A 16,541-nucleotide genomic window follows, 5' to 3' on the forward strand; every position below is an offset into this window, starting at 1 on the left:
AGTATTCATTTACATTGTAGGAAAAAAATTAAAAACATTTTTGTGTAACAACAAAGTGTTTAACTCTCTGTAGTGAATCTGTTGGATGTGTTGTATGTGTTGTCTGGTCCTGCTCTGCTGTCAGTGACCTGCAGGCATGTTTTCCTCTCTCAGGTCAGTTGAGCTGAGGCTGATCTGCGGGGGGGTCTGGGGTAAAGCGAGGCTGTAATGTACAGAGTGAGAAGCGGGAGGTGGAGGTAGAGGTATAGGGCCGGTCTGCTGGTGCAGCAGAGTGCAGAGCTCATTAACATGCAGAGCTCGTCCTGAGTCCGGGGGAAACACGGGGCTGTCAGTGACACGCCGCGCGCGCGCTGCTCCTGCTCCGGTATCGCTCCGCTTAGCGTGTTCTCCTCAGCGGAGAGAGGGAGAGCCGGAGTGCGGGGCCAGCCTGTTGCCCGCTGTGCTGCACCCCGGTCTGCTGCGGGGCTGGGTGGGGGGATTAATCAGCTGCGTGGGGTGGAGGGGGTGGAGCTTCCCGGATAGTCCGGGTTTAGTCCGTCAGCTCCAGTCAGATCCCCCGGGAGGAGGACGCGCTGCTGCTGCTGGCCGTGGCCGGGTTCGATGCGCTGGAGCCGGGCTGAGGCGGTTGCTCACACCGCGGGGGGAACATGTGCGCGGGGCTCGTGTGGTGACAGAGACACGCGCACACTTACATACAGGGGCGCGCGCACACACAACACACGCACACACACACACCGTTCCGCCCGGAGAGGCGAGCTGAGCCACCGGACGAGCTCTGTGTCGGATAGGTAGGTGCTGTTTTCTGACTGATATGAGCTTTTATAGGACGCGTGTAGGACTGTGTGTGTGTGTCAGTGTGTGTTTGAATGCTTAAGTGATAGACAGGATCCCCAGCATTAATGCTCAGTAACACAGACCAGTAACACTGTCCTGATCATCCTGTGTCCTGTATAAGAGCAGGATGAGTCCTTATTCTCAGTCTGCAGGATTTATATTATAACAGGCTTTATGATCTTGAAAAATCATCCGTTTAATCAGGACTTCAATAAGAGAATAAGAATAATCATGGTTTAATTCAAAGACATATCAGAAGATATTTAAATTTCCTTTAATCTCTCTCCTGCTTTTATTTTTATGCTATTCTTTTTTCCTATTTTCTGGATCCTCTCTATGTTTCTGTCCTTTGTTTCTTGTCTTTTCACAATGTATCTTCTTTTGCTCTCTTTTTTTCTTTCCTTTCTTTCTTTTCTGTCTTTTCTTTCTTATTACATCCTGTCTTTCCTTCTCTCTTCCTCTCTCCATTTCTGTTGCTATTTCATTCACTTATTTTCTGTCTCGTACCCTCTCTCTATATATGCTCTCCATTTTTAAATCTTTTTTCTCACATATTTTCTAATCTCTCTGTTCCCTCTCGTCTCCCATTCTTGTTCTCTTATCTATTATTATACTCTTCTGTATTTCTCTTCTCTTGTTCTCTCTTCTCTTCTCTTCTCTTCTCTTCTCTTCTCTTCTCTTCTCTTCTCTATTGCCTCTTCTTTTAATATACCATTCTCTTTTCTGGCTTTCTTTTCTACTTATATTGACTTATTCCTTATTCTTTCATTCTCTCTTTAATTCTCTCATACATTTTCTCTTCTCTTCTCTTCTCTCAATCTCTGTCACTTTATTTCCTTTAATTTTTATGTTTTTTCTCTTTTCTGTCTTCTCCCCTCTTTCTGTTCTTATCTCTTTCTTTCTTCTTTTCTATTTTCTCTATTCTCTCCTTGTCTTTCTCTCCTTTACTACCTCTACTATCTCACATTGTCTTTCTCCTTGTCTCCCTTCCTTCCCCCTTTTTTTCTTCTCTCTCACTCTCTCTCTCTCTCTCTCTCTCTCTCTCTCTCTCTCTCTCTCTCTCTCTCTCTCTCCTCCTTCTTCCCTTCTTGTCCCCCCTTTTATTCTTCACTCACACCAGGGTACATGTGAATCAGTACATGCACTTGACGGTGCAACAGTCTGAGTAAAAGGAGGGGCTTCTGAGACTGTTCCCAACTTCTGTGTTTCTCAAGATCCAAAGGATTTTAATGCTGCCAAACGTCATGCCATGTCCACGGCGTCCCTGATCCATTCTCTCCCATCAGGATAAGGTAAGGGACCATTTCATCCAGCTTCCTTGCAGTTCTTTTGACGTGTTAAGCTTGTTCAGAGTGAGCAGAGTGTCCTAGATGTGGGTGTGCGTTTCTGACTCGCTTCACCGGAGCTCAAAAGATTTTCTGTCACGACATGGAATTGCTGACTTTGTGTACAATAAGGGTGTTAAAATGACTGGACTGGAACTTTCCGCTGGAGGCACTGCACTGTTCTGTAGTCACTTATGGATCACTGCTGATTAGGCCAGTCTAGATGGACTCCAGAGGTGTTGTATAACAGCTATATGCATAACTTCCTCTGATGCTTTATTCTTTAGTTTTTTTCAAAGATGCTGGATTTCTATTGTTTTTCTGGACTTTTCATTTGTTTTTTCAGTCTGGAGCAGTGCGTTCTGCCAAGCAGGATTGTTTGTGCACAGGCTGTTTGTGCACAGTGTTAAAATCCTGTGTTCTGTTTGTGCTGCTTCATTGACATTCAGTTGTAAACAATGGAGTGACTCACTTAAACCAGTCTTATATAAAAACACTCCTGTTGTGAACGGTGTGTGTGTCCCTTTTTTGTAGACTATAGCTGAAAGGTAAACGTTTCGAAGTGCTGGGTCATTAGGAGTCTCGTCGCCAGGGACAATCGTGATTGGAATGCTGGCTAAAGTCCTTAACTGGGCACCCCCAACATTTGCTTTGTTCTGCGGGGACAATCCCCTGCTGCTTTATCCAATAGGAATTTAGGAAAGGGAGCTTGCAGTTGGGGGTTGGGGGTCAAGTGGCAAGGCATTGACATATGTCGCTGACAACTTCTTCAATGTCAGGATTGAACTTAAGACAGCGGGACCTTTTCACATGGGCAAGTGAGCATGATGGAAAACATGCGTTTCTGTGACCACGCTAGCTGGACATTGGCATTCTTACATAAATATCTGGACAATTTGGTGGATATTTGTGTTCTTACACAAGTGGATGGACAATCAGCTGGGTATTTGGATTTTCCACAGAACTTTTGATTTGTTGCTGCACATTTGTTGTTTTCACACGAAATTAGCTGCATATAATTGTTATAATACAATGATATGGACTATTAGTTTAATGTATGTGTTCTGTTTTTATACACAACTCATTCTTAGCATTCTAAGATAGCTTACATAAAATCTGAATAAGTGGCTTGGCTCTTATGCTCTTACACAAATATCTGGACATTTTATATAGACACAAAAAGATTAGGACCAATATGAAGGATTTCTAATACATATCATGTCATGAGCTATGAATTGCTATTATGGCATGATGATTGCTTGATTAAATTTTAATATGCCTATTTCTTTAAAATCAATGTCGAGATTGATTTAAGAGAGCAGGAAATATTTACATGGACATCAGAGCATGATGGAAAACCACATTAGCTGGACATTACGTTTCCTATACAAATGTCTGGGCAATTAGCTGATTTTTGAAGTTTTACACAAAAAATAATTTGTTGCTTTGTACACAACACTTATTTGGACAATTATCTGGACGAATATCTGGACAAATTTTAAGGAAATTAGCATTCTTATGCAAATACATTGATAATTGGATGGCAATTACAAAAAAAATATGATGCCATACACTGTTGATTATGCCTATTTTAATAAAGAAAATCTGTGTCAGGAATACATTTTAGACAGTGGGACCTTTTTACCTGGGTAAGTATGATAAAAAAACATGCTTTCCTGTGACCATATTAGCTGGACACTGGCATTCTACACAAGTTTATGGACGATTAACTGGATATTTGCATTCTTACATAAATGGCTGGATAATAAACTAGGCAAATACAGACATGGTAGACATTTGTAGTTTTTTTTGTAATTTTTGACAAATAAATATGTTGGGTGTTGATGTTCTTATATAATAATTGCTTAAAATGTAATTGCTTAAAATGAACCATTAGTATTGGTCCTTCCAGCACATCGAACCAAATCCAGGATTCTGTTGCTCCTGGAAATCTGCTTCAAGGTGTTGGGTCACTCATACAGATACTTTAATGTTTTTTTTTATTTTATTGTATACAGATTATGGTTATTATGATTATTATAGTCTGTTAAAAACCTTTAAATCTAATATTCTTTTGTTTATTTTTATTGTTTTTAAAATTAAATTTGATTTCTTGATTAAACATTAAAAATTTGAATAATGTATGACTTTAAAAATAATACTCAATATTAGCAGTATTTCCCAAGCAGTACATGTTATGAAATAAATTCTTACATTGTTTGTTTACTGTCCCATTCAGAGAAAGCAGCGTGTCTGAATAGTGGTTACAGGTGCTCTAAGATGACACCTAAAGGTCAGGATGTCACAAAGGATTTCTTTTCGGTGTGCAGAAATGCATACCTCATAAATGTTTGAGTGACACTGGAACCATGTTTCCTCCCCGATGGGAGAGATTATGGCCGTGTCAGAGCCATCGTCCGTCACCCACGTAAATCGGGGTCATGTCAGCTTGAAAGAAGCACCAAAACAGATCGGCTGTCCCGGGTCATAGCCTCTGCCCTGGCTAGGCATCACTCAGGTGTCCGTCGAGGGCAAAGTATCATAGTGACCTGCAGCTGTGCTTTTAGTGCTTTATCAAGAGACTGCCTTCCTACAAACCAGCTAACATCTGGGAACGTCCTTGGCCTCTTATCTGGAAAGCATTTCCCATTGACTTATCAGGGAATGGCCAGAAGAGTGGAAACAATAAGACAGGCGTGTATGCACATTCCGGTCCTGTTTTTTCTGTTAATGTCTCTCTCTCATGTTCTTTCTCTCTGCTTTTCTGTGTCTCCTTTAGGGTGTGCAATATGGCCCTGAAGTAATATCATGATGTTTCAGGATATTTTTGCATTTACAGTATGCTTGGTGATATGACAAAATGTTAAAAAAAAAAAAAAAAGAATACACTTCTAGAACAAAATGAATATAACATTTTATCGGTCAATATTATTGCATACAATATAATGTGGCACACCCTTAAATGAGATTTTTACCAAAAGGATACAACATGTCAGGGTATTTTAGTGATAATGATATTCAAATGTTGTAAACAATTATTGTGTATGATACAGTATGGCACACTCCAGAATATTTTTTACTAGGGATTATTCAGAAAAGAGTAAAATTTACACTGACTGCCCCTTAACTTTAAATTAGCCACTTAAAATACTCTAAACTAAACATTTTTGGTAAATGAAGCTTTACGTTAACTTCTCTAGCTGCTGCATACTAGATGTTAAGAAATCCAGCTGATGTTAGCCAGATGTTATCTACTCTAGCCATTGTTTATTAAATGTGATCTACTCTAGCTGACATTACTTACATGTTAAACAGTGTATTTGATATCTACTAGATGCTAACCACTCTAGCTGATGTCAATTACTTTAAATATTCTAGTTGGTGTTATTAAATTGAAGTACAATTAAAACTGTTCTAGCTGATGTTAGCTAGATGGTAACTACTCAATCTGAATTTAGCTGTATGTAAAAAATACTATAGCTGAAGTTTATTATATGCTAAGTGCTCCAGCTGATTTTATTTAGATATTTACTAATCTTACTGACATTAGCTGGATGTTAAACATACTATGGCAGATGTTTACTAGATATTAACTATTTATGCTGATGTTAGTTAGATATTAACTAGTCTGACTGACATTAGCTGGATATTTTCTACAACAGCTGTTAATAGCTAGATGTTAATTTGACTGTTTAGTAGATATTAACTGTTCCAGCTGATGTTAGTTAAATATTAACTACTCTGGCTGACATAAGCTGGATGTTTACTACTTTAGCTGACATTCGATAGAAGATAACTACTCTATCTGATGTTAGATATGTTTATTATTCCAACTGATGTTAGATAAACGTCTCCACTTCTATCTAATGTTGACTAAATATTAACTTCTTTATCAAATCTAATTTCCACATCAAATACTCTAGACAGTTACTATCCAAGAAACATATCATATCATATCAAACAAATATCATAGTAAATGCCGAGCAGTACTCTAACAACCACATGTGATACCATATAAGCCATCTGAAGAATATTGCATCTGCGTAGCAGAACTGAACCAACATCCTTCTCATAAGCAACAACCTTAGAGCAACCACCTATCAACACACTACCAACCCTAGCATCACTGGGAGATGCTTAAGTTGAGCTTCTTTTATTTGTTACCACATATATTGCAGTGAAAATAAATGAATCAAGAAATCAAACTTCAGACACCCAACATCTCCTGGCTGATGGCTAACTATTACGGCTACATGCAGTTAGTCAGCACAAGTTTCAGCACAAGTTTCCAAACTCAACAGCCGTGCCCTGGAGAGTGGTACTGTGTTGTTTGGAATGTGACCTGTGCGTAAAGACTCCATGGTCTTCCTGCACTGGAGTGTATCAGCACTTCCCTGAGCAACAGACTGGAGGAAGCAACAGGATGCATTCAAATCAGAGAGCGAAGAGCCTTGTTTGTTTTCATGCTTTTTACACAGTGCTAGCTGCTCTGCAGTCTCCTCTGAGATACGTTTCTTCTCGTGAGCCGTGAGGTAGATGGAGGCGGCTGGTTGTAGCATTTGGTAATGCGCAGACTACGGGGCGCTGCGTGCAGGAGGATCCTGGAGGTCTGGAGGGAAATGCATTTCCCCTCGTTTCCTCTTTCCCGCTGATGATCCTATCAGCCAGAGCGCTCTCCCAAAGGACAGAGCCATGCCTCTGGTCAGTCGAGCTGAACGGCAGTAATTGTAAAAAAAAAAAAAGAAAAAAGAAGAAGAAATGGGGTGCAAGGGTGGTTTGACGGAGTATGGGTGGAAGGGGGGCACTACTACAGGACATTTAAGTCATAGGTCTTGGAAATACCCACACGTATAAATTGTCAGGTTTTATCTTGTGAGCGAGGGTAAACTTATGACAAGACAACATGAATTATTGAAGTTATCGAAGTTATCAATGTTATCAAAGGTATCGAAGAGTAAGGCCTGGTAGTGGCTTCCAGATGGATGGCACATTCTATTTCTAAAGTTATACAAGCGTTTGGTTCGAATCCAAGTCATGTAGCTTGCCATCAGCTGCCAAAGCCCTGAGAAAGCCAATTGGCCTTGCTCTGTCTGGGTGGGTAGATAGCATTCTTTCCCCTCATCACTCCAAATGGTGATGTATCGGAACCGAGACGCTGCACTTTCCTCCGAGTGCCCTGAATACTTGACAATCAGCATCAGCATCAGTTCGCATCAGTTGCAGTTTGAGAAGAGGCAGTGACTGACTTGACATGTGTTGGAAGAGGTATGTGTTGTCTTCACCCTCCTTGTGATAGGGGATATACTGACTAGCACCTGAATGGGTGGGACAATTAACCTAGCTAAATTGAGAGAAAACAGTGTCAAATCCACTGCAAACAGAAAAGCAGCTTTTTCATTCAATGCAGAATCTAGGTCCTACTAGCATTTTCACGGGCCAGTGCACTGTTATTTAGCTTCTATGGGACATGGCAAAAGTTTTAGAATACAATACTAGTCTCTGCCCCATGACATGTGGCGTGTCAATGTATTTATATTATGTTAACCTGAACTTGAACCATCCCAGAGTTCAGAATCCATGATGGCTGTAGTTAAATACATTTTATTAGCACTTCTATCTATTTGTGTTTTATTACCATATATCAGGCATATACACAGTCTTATCACATTTATATTTGCGGACATGCTTTCATGGTGTTTGAATTTGCTAAATACTGTACAATTCTGTATAATAATCAATCAATTCGGGGGTGACGTCATTGCTACTTCTGACATCTGACATCTGAGATAAATGGAGCACAACATCAGTAACAAATATAGATATCAAAGAGATAAAAAGAGGCTGGGAAATTACCATGTAAACATTGTTCTTAATGACTTTTTTTGTCTCATAAACCTTTACAAACCTTCGGCGTTGACTTCAAGAGAATCACAGGGTATGGTCCTTTAACAGATCATGGGTTGTATCCCTTTCTAGAAATCCCTGTTCTCATAGAAAAGCATCATGTTGTGATGCAGCAGGTGTGCTGAAGGACACAATGCTGGTGACAGCAGGTCTGTGTGTGCCGTGGAGAGAGCTCAGAAGAACCAAGAGAGTTCAGGCGCCCATTACTACGATTAGAGTGCGAGAGATGGATGGATGGGGTGAGATAAGGGGAAAAAGGGAAGGCCAGGAGGAGGAGAGGAGCAGACTGATGGAGCGGAAAGTGTGTACAGGGGAAATTCTTGGAATTCCTTGCCCGCCATCCCAGCACTCTGGTCTTTGCCTTCCTGTCTTAATGGGCCACACACACACACTTACAGGAATATGTGCATGCCTGTCCTCACCATGCTAATGAGCTAATGAAGAAATGACTTCAGAAGCATTTTTGGTTCCTTCATATCAGCAGATTATATTAAGCAAAAAAAGTGAAGCTTTAAACGGAAGTAGTTTTCAGCCATGTAGTTTTCTTTCTAGATTTTTCCACTGTATTAAAACCATAACTCCCGATGACCAGAATTTCTTCAAATTATCTGTGTCAACACTGTCACGTTATTTAAGTACTGGTATATTGACTGGTAAAGGTTACTGTCTACAGTAAGTAGGGGTGTCACAATATAGTGTTCAATACCATCCACCCATTTGAACCTGTTTTGAATCTCAAAAATCTGGACCAGAGTTCATGGTTCAACCAAGGTATATATTTCTGGAACACTAATTTGATCACAGAGTTGTATCAAAGCCTGCCTCTACAACAAAATCCAACTCCCTTAGTTTGCATGCAAATTATGCAACAGCCCTTTGATATCTTTTATTTTTGTTCACAAATAAGGGTTAGTCTACAGTTACAGTAGATACAGGAATCACCACTGAAATCTGTTGTGCTTATATTATGTGTTTTACAAAAGTCTTTGGTTCAATGTTTCAAAGTACAAATTAACTGGACCATGCTTCAGTTGATCCAAACAGAGACTATGACCAGATTTTGGCTTTTTTACAGCTGCTGTTTTGATTCAGGCCAAATAAAATAGGTTTAAAAGCACTCTGTTTCTGTGATGAATATTAAAAATTCTGCTGGATGACAGCTAAGCTAGCGTAGCATCTCATGAGCACATGTCAAATAAAACCTTACATTTCGGATGATCAACTGCATCTGGGACAAGTAATAAATCATGTTTATTTTCCACAAAACTACATGTTAAAAGAGTAATGCCAGCCTGTGATTTTAGAAAGTTCTATCCCTAGTATGCTTTTAAGAAATACAAAAAAATGGGAGAAACACTCTGGAGCATTTGGTGAACAGAAGTCACCCTCAATGCCTAATCTCTTAATAGTCTGTGTACTTGTGATCTGTTTCTTATATTTCACATTCATTTTATTTTAGAGTAGCGCTAAGTGGGCTTTATCATCAGGCCGGGAACATTGTTTATCTGATTTGCATATTGTGATGTGACGTCCATGCCTAGAGCAAAGTTTAACCTGAGGGGGCTCTGCTGCAGCTGAACTGACTGCAATGAGGATGTTATTTTGACAGTCTGAGAAGACGTGATAATGCTAATGATAACTGAAGGCACAGTGGTACAGACAGGCAGATTGACACAAGGATGAAGAATATTTGAGTGGTACAAACTAGATTTCTAGTGAGAGAATGTTTGTACTTGAATGATCTTTCTCATTTTAAGTGTATTACAGAGTCATTTACAACAATTATGCACCACACATACTGTATTTTGATGCATCTGACCTCAGAGCTGGACTAACTAGAGCTTCAAATGCAGTATAGAAACACTATGAAACACATTTAAACTTCTTGCTTAATGACTCTTTATTTGCATGTTTGCATTGTGTATATCGTTGCCGTCAAATGAAAAACAAGTATCTTCATTTTTGTAAATTTTCAGTTTACTACATAATTTGAACACAAAAACTGTCCCTTGTAATGAGCCAAAATTTCTTGATGAATGGACCAATAGAAATTCTCCTAAATTACCTGAAATAATTGTTTAACATTGACTTCCATCAAAAGATAAGAAGTTTTTTTTATTATTCTCCTGTAGAGTTGCTTTTTTTAAAGATACATGTTTTACATTGGACAACAATGATATAAAGATATGTGCATGCATAATATTTACCTGTAGCTTATTTAATCAGCAGCTGTGCTTAAAGCTTGTTACAGTGATTAGTGCTGGCTGTTAGTAATCAAATCCCTAAAGCCTTATCTAAGACTTATTTATCTTAGACCAGACTATGACATATCACTTCATAATGTGAGCATAAAGAGCTACGGGTATATACACCCATTCAAATTAAACAAACAGGTGAAAACATTTGTCAGTCCATGATGAATGAACATATGTAAAATACATTAAACAGATCTGTTTAATCAGCTAATGCTAATTGTCATTGCATAATAATTATGCTAAAAATATATGTTCTATATATGTCACATTTTGGAATACAAAAGAAAAGGGAAAGAAAATAGCCGAATTATTTTTTTAACCCTTGGAACCCCATTGACACAAATTGCGTCAAAAATAATGCATTGTTTATACAGCCTAATTATGCAGGAATGCCTCAACGCACCAACATGATTCATACATTGTGACAAACAGGGAACCCTATTGTTTCTAAAAATAGCACTGACCTCATGCTGAACTGAAGTGTTTTAAAGAAATCTATTGTGAAATACACCCAAAAGAATAGGCTTACCTTCCTATTACAATGCGTTATTCTTTCATTATAATGCCATTTATTGTCTAAAAAAAACATTATCCATGTGTTCATTCTGTAATTCTCATGACGTCATTGCTGGTGCTAATTTGTCAAAATATATATATATAATAATAATGGAAAAAAATAAAATAAAAAACACCTTTTTCAGCCAATAATATTTACTTATAGTGCTTCTAAACTATTAATATGAGGTATGAAATCAAATAACATTTGAATAAACCCAGTAGTGTTCAGATTAGCCAAAATTACCGAAACTCTTAGCCTGCTATGATTGTCAAGGTTTTAGCAATCTGCACCCTAGAGGTGGGAATATCAAGAAAAATAAAACCGCCTGGTGCTGCTGATGTATTCGGTCACAGTAATAAGCAATATAATGGATGATTATCAAAATCCTTATACGTTCAACCAATATACACTCCAGGCTAACTATTGTTGTGAATTATATGTGAATTGATTTGAAGTCTGTACATTAAAAAAATAAGTAAAAAAAAAAAAAAAGGCACTGGGTAAAAGTTTAATCAAAACATGATCAATTCCATGAAGATTTACAAATTCTGGAAGCATTTGCATCTCAAATGAGGACATTTTTGATCAGCTCAATGTCTTCTGGTATAAAGAAAAATAATAGCATGTGGCCTCTTATAATAGCATGTAATAGCATGTGTGTCTCCTAACATATAACTGTGTTATAACAAGTGAAACGGGAACTGAAAAAACAGAGAAAAAACACACCAAAAAAGGCTGGGGTTCAAAGGGTTAATAAAGCACAGTAGCCAAAAATGCAAACATAAGGCTTCTTTATGAGACATGGTGTTGATTCTGTCTCTTGAGACGTGCCTTTTTACTAACCAGCCTGAGATATTTTGATGGTGAGATTTGTCAGCTTAGCGTACATGGCTAAATCCCCCCTGAAGGGGCTGGTTCGAAAGGCTCTGGTACTCTTTGTACGCTTCAGTCATAAGGCTGAGCTTTTCCCTCTGCTTGATCTTAAAGCTCAGCTCTGTCTGTTACCTAATTTAAGCTACTAAAAGCACAGCTTTGCTACATACTTCACATGCACTGAAAGAGTGAAGACTTACGCAACCTCTTTTGCAGAATGAGTTTCCCTGGTAATCACAGCTAGTGGGCCAGTACCCATTCTCACTGCTTCTGTTCTCAAGGCTTAGAATAAAAAAAGCCTGCATTATGTTGTTTTTTTGTCATTTTGCAACCCCTCACAACCATGTAACCTCTGAAAACGTCAAGCATTGTCACTGAAGACAAGGGCAAGTGTAATCGTGCTTTATGTGATTTATTATTCGTCATGAACATCATCACAAAAGGTTTTTGTTGTCTTTGTTGTTTAGAGAATGCATCTTTAGTATCTTTAGGCATTTTCATACCTACCTTGGACTACAGAACATAGGCCTATTTTTGATCATTTAGTTAAAGTCATTGGTATAATTTAAACTGACACACAATTCAACCAATCTATCTTAAAGAAGTATACATATGGTAAGTAGGATTTCTTGTATTACTTTAATTTTGAAACATGTTGAAATTATGAGTCTCTACTCTTCTAGAACATAATGGGTAGAATATATAGGCTATATAGCTCACCTTTTATTCAGAATGTGAAAAAAAACAAGTGCTTGTGCCGCATTTTATTTTCTATATTTAACCAACACAGTAGGCACCCATGTACATTATTTGGTGCACTTTAGTAAATGCAGAAACATCTACAGACTCATTTCTGCTCAACATTGCTAGGGATGCACAATAATATGAGAATTATATCAGTATCAGATGATGATTGCTTTTTTGTCCAATATTTCAAATCGGTATTTGCTGATGTATATATTGTTTGCCAGAAAAGGACCTAGCGATGCTGACCTCACTACAACAATTGCCTGACACTGGACACACTACTTAATTGTAATATATAATGTACTGATTTAGGTTTTTTTTTTATTTTTTATTTTTTGTTTATTGTATTTGTTTTAAAGTTATACCAGAATGTATTAAAGTGTATATCAGCATTAACATCTAATCGCCAGTGTGTGTGTGTAATATCAGTGTATCTCTAAACATAAAATATGAATACTGATAAAGATGGAGCTTTATCAGTATCAATATTTTTTCCATATTGATGCATGTTTTCTAAAAGCTTATGGATACTGATTGAAAGGAGCAATGCAACTGGAAATTATTGGGGCAGTAAGGAGCAATGACTGGACAACCTTTAGTTGATCAAGAAGTTCTGGATTGAGATGATAGTGAGGACTACTTACCCATCAATTTAAGTAGATATATTCATCCGTTAGCTAGTAGTCTTAGGCCATGTGCTAAGGGCAGTCATGAAAGAACTGTCAGAAGTAGCAGAAACATCTATTCAATTGTTTTTTTGCATGGAACTGGTGGCACTGGACATGCATTAGCAGTACCAGTGGAGCTAGGTATAGACTTAACCACTAGTAAGGCCAGTGTGTCTCTACATGTGTAAAGTTGGTTAAGTGCCTAAAGCCTGGGACTCATTGTTGAACCTTCTGGAAGTGTTGTGGGCTTATTTCAATAAGACTATTTCACTCATTTGGGCCAATTTCTCTACAAGCTGGACTTTTGAATTGCTTCACTTTAATGCTAACACACTTAATGGGCGTACATTGATTCACAGAGACAGTCATTGTTGATTCTAATAGTAATCCCCTAACTCTTGTATTATCTTGTAATTATAGGAACTGAACAATACGAAACCATGCAGAGCTTTTCAAAGATTCCAGAAAAGGAGATAAAAAGATAAACAAAGAAGCCTTTAAAACGACTTGCTCAAAATTGCTTGTTTGATCTGAGAAATATGAAAGTCTATAGATGCGGCAAATCAGCAGTTTTGAGCAGCATGGCCCAAATGAATAAGACTAATAGGATTATCCGGACTGGGATGAGGGATGAAGTTGAGCAGGGGATGAGGGGCAATTTCTGACCCCCCTCTACACCTACCATCACACACAGTGGCCCACACCGAGGGAGGGATTTGGGGAGGGAGTCATGTGATTCAGAAGAACAATGCTGGCAGGTGTTTGGCTGTGATTAGACCTTTGTTAGGCCCAAAGCAGGCCAAGCTCGTCCAAAGCTTCTGGATTAGATCCGCACTTTATAGTCAAGAGGTTATGATGAGCGCTAATGAGCCACCTTAGAGATCAGCCAGACAAATCAGCAACAAAAACAGCCTTGTAGGTGGGAATCGGTTTCAGGAGTGAATGGATGTTATAAGCTAGATGATACTGTTTCCATGGCAATACCTGTGAGAGGAAGTGTGGTGCATCATAGATGTTGCTTTATTATCTGGTCTGATTACTGTGAACTTTCGCTCAGGCTGTTTCGATAAAAGAGACAGATTTTCTTTTTTTTTTTCGAGAGAAAGTTACTTGTTGAAGCTTCTGTTGGTGCAAACTACAAGTGATATGCCATTTTTCATTTTCAATTCAGGTTTGAAACCAGTTGAACTGCCAAACCATAACAAATCCAGGTTAATTTGGGTTTTATAAAATATTGATACACTTGAGTATTATTAGATCATGTTTTGCAATGCTGTATGTCGTCTTTTTTTTCAAATGAAAACTGACAGTTGTTTCTATTAGGGTTGGGTGGCATGACAGTACCATATAACACGTTTTTAAAACCTTTTAGCTGTATTTAAAAATGATGACAGTCTGAGTACCAGGCCAAAAAAACTCATTCATTTATGTGCATTTAGGATGGCCACAGGATGGGAGTGCTCTCTGAATCTGTTGTTGTAAGTTTAGAAATGAGCTCCGTTCAAATCAAAATAAAGCCTCGTATGATCATCCACTTGACTGTGTGCACAGGTTTGAAGCTTTATCTTTTAAGCATGTGTGATCTGAACCTCATTCAGCTGGAACATGGTCTGTGTTGTGGTGTTAGGCTAGCTGTTAGTCTTCTAGTTGTTAGCCTGTTAGTGGGTAGCTTTCAAGCAGTTTGTTTTTCTAAAGGTTAGCCTGTTAGCAGTTAGTCTGTTAGCAGTTAGCCTTCTTGCGGTTAGCCTGCTAGTGGTTAGATTTTTAGCAGTTAGCCTTTTAGGGGTTAGCCTGTTAGTGGTTAGCCTTTTAGCAGTTAGCTTTCAAGGGGTTAGCTTGTTAGCAGTTAGCCTTTTAGCAGTTGCCCTTTAAGCAGTTAGTTAGCCTTCTATTGTTAGCTTTTTAGGGGTTAGCGAACAACTGAATGCTGTGTTTGATTATTTTTCAGTGTAAAAATAACCCAGAATTTGACGGTATTGTAGCCACATATATTACACAGGACTGTATAATACTGTATAACATATGTTTTGACACTGTAAGACTTTATAAAGAAAGTGGATATCGCCAAACCATTGTTCATATGGTTTTTATGTTTAGATTTTTTTTTCCTAATGTTTCATAACATTTGTTTTAAAAATCTATATTTTGTCTTGCTTACAGTATCACATTATTCCTATTTTTATTTTAATTCATATCACCTTATTATGATGCATATTGTTTTAAATGTTTTTTTCTTTTTTCTGCTATTTGGCTACTGCTGATAGAAGCCACATTTAGCTAATTTTACTGATAAAAGCTAAATATCATGTCTGTATTAAGTAGCTGTTGCATCGGGGGTTGTTAGTCCAGTTTGTTTTCAATTTAGCAGATGTTGGTAAGAAGAATTTGTAAAGCCACTGGCCTAGAGTTACCTTTTGATCCTGATCGGATACCTGCTCACCTCCCAGCTGCACACCACTTTTGGCCTCCTTCCTTGACCTTTTCCTGTTTTGGTTATGGCAGATTTTCTTTAAAGGAGACAGCATTGTTTTAGGTTCACAGTATGTCAATTCCATATAAACAAACCCTTTTATTATTATAATATGCCAGGTAAAATAGTTTTCCGTAATAGGACACATTTAAAGATTACATTTTAGGCAAAAAGGTTACTTTGATGTGGTAATGTAGACAGTCTGAAGGTAGCATATTCATGTGTTTTCTAATACCAATCTGTAGATCTGCAAAAAATGACATAAAAGCATCCATTTGTTTAGTAGAAAGAGATGGCTGAAACTGCAGTAGGCTAAGTTTTAACCAAAGTCATTTACCAAGCTAAACAATAAAAATGACTTATGTGAACAAAAAATAAATTTTAAGTATAAGACTATTAGAAAAAAGTGCATGCAAGTGAGGGGCATTTAAAGTGTGTGCTTTCTTATTGAAAAAGAGATGCAGGAAAATCTTAAATAGACATTATCATCATGCAAATAGCTCATTAATCACTGAGAGGCTGCAATTTTGTCATTTACAAGTCAGTGAGATTCAGTTTTACAATTTTTGCATAGGACAGGTTTGGGATTTGCAGGTAATGTTAATGTTATGCCTTTACATCACTCTTATTAATGCTGTTATATAGGGGTGGGCGATATGGCTCTAAAATAATATCACGATATTTCAGGGTATTTTTGCGATAACGATATACTTGGCGATATAGAAAAACAGAAAATTAATTAATTAATTTCAGGAATATAGTATAAGAGTATAACAGCATAACCATAATGTGGCAAAATAAATAATATAGCATAAAATAATATAATGCAGCAAAAAATATTGCAGAATATTTTCATGCATATAAACTGCAAACTAAAACATTTATACAATAAATACACCTAAAGCT

The 16,541-nt window shown here is 37.9% G+C and overlaps 1 protein-coding gene across 3 annotated transcripts in view; it reads left to right on the top strand.

Moving 5' to 3' along the window:
• The first annotated feature begins 517 nt into the window (after nucleotides 1-517).
• tmem108 (transmembrane protein 108) overlaps nucleotides 518-16,541 on the top strand; it is a 117,327-nt gene continuing 101,303 nt past the window's right edge. Inside the window, exons 1-2 of one of the 3 annotated variants that reach the window (XM_049463290.1) lie at nucleotides 518-788; nucleotides 1,955-2,126. The gene's annotated coding sequence lies outside the window, so the exon portion shown is untranslated. The remainder of the gene's footprint in view (nucleotides 789-1,954; nucleotides 2,127-16,541) is intronic. The other 2 variants (XM_007258600.4, XM_007258601.4) reach the window with 2 other exon arrangements.

The sequence above is a fragment of the Astyanax mexicanus genome, chromosome 1, assembly GCF_023375975.1.
Source record: "Astyanax mexicanus isolate ESR-SI-001 chromosome 1, AstMex3_surface, whole genome shotgun sequence".
NCBI lineage: Eukaryota > Metazoa > Chordata > Actinopteri > Characiformes > Acestrorhamphidae > Astyanax > Astyanax mexicanus.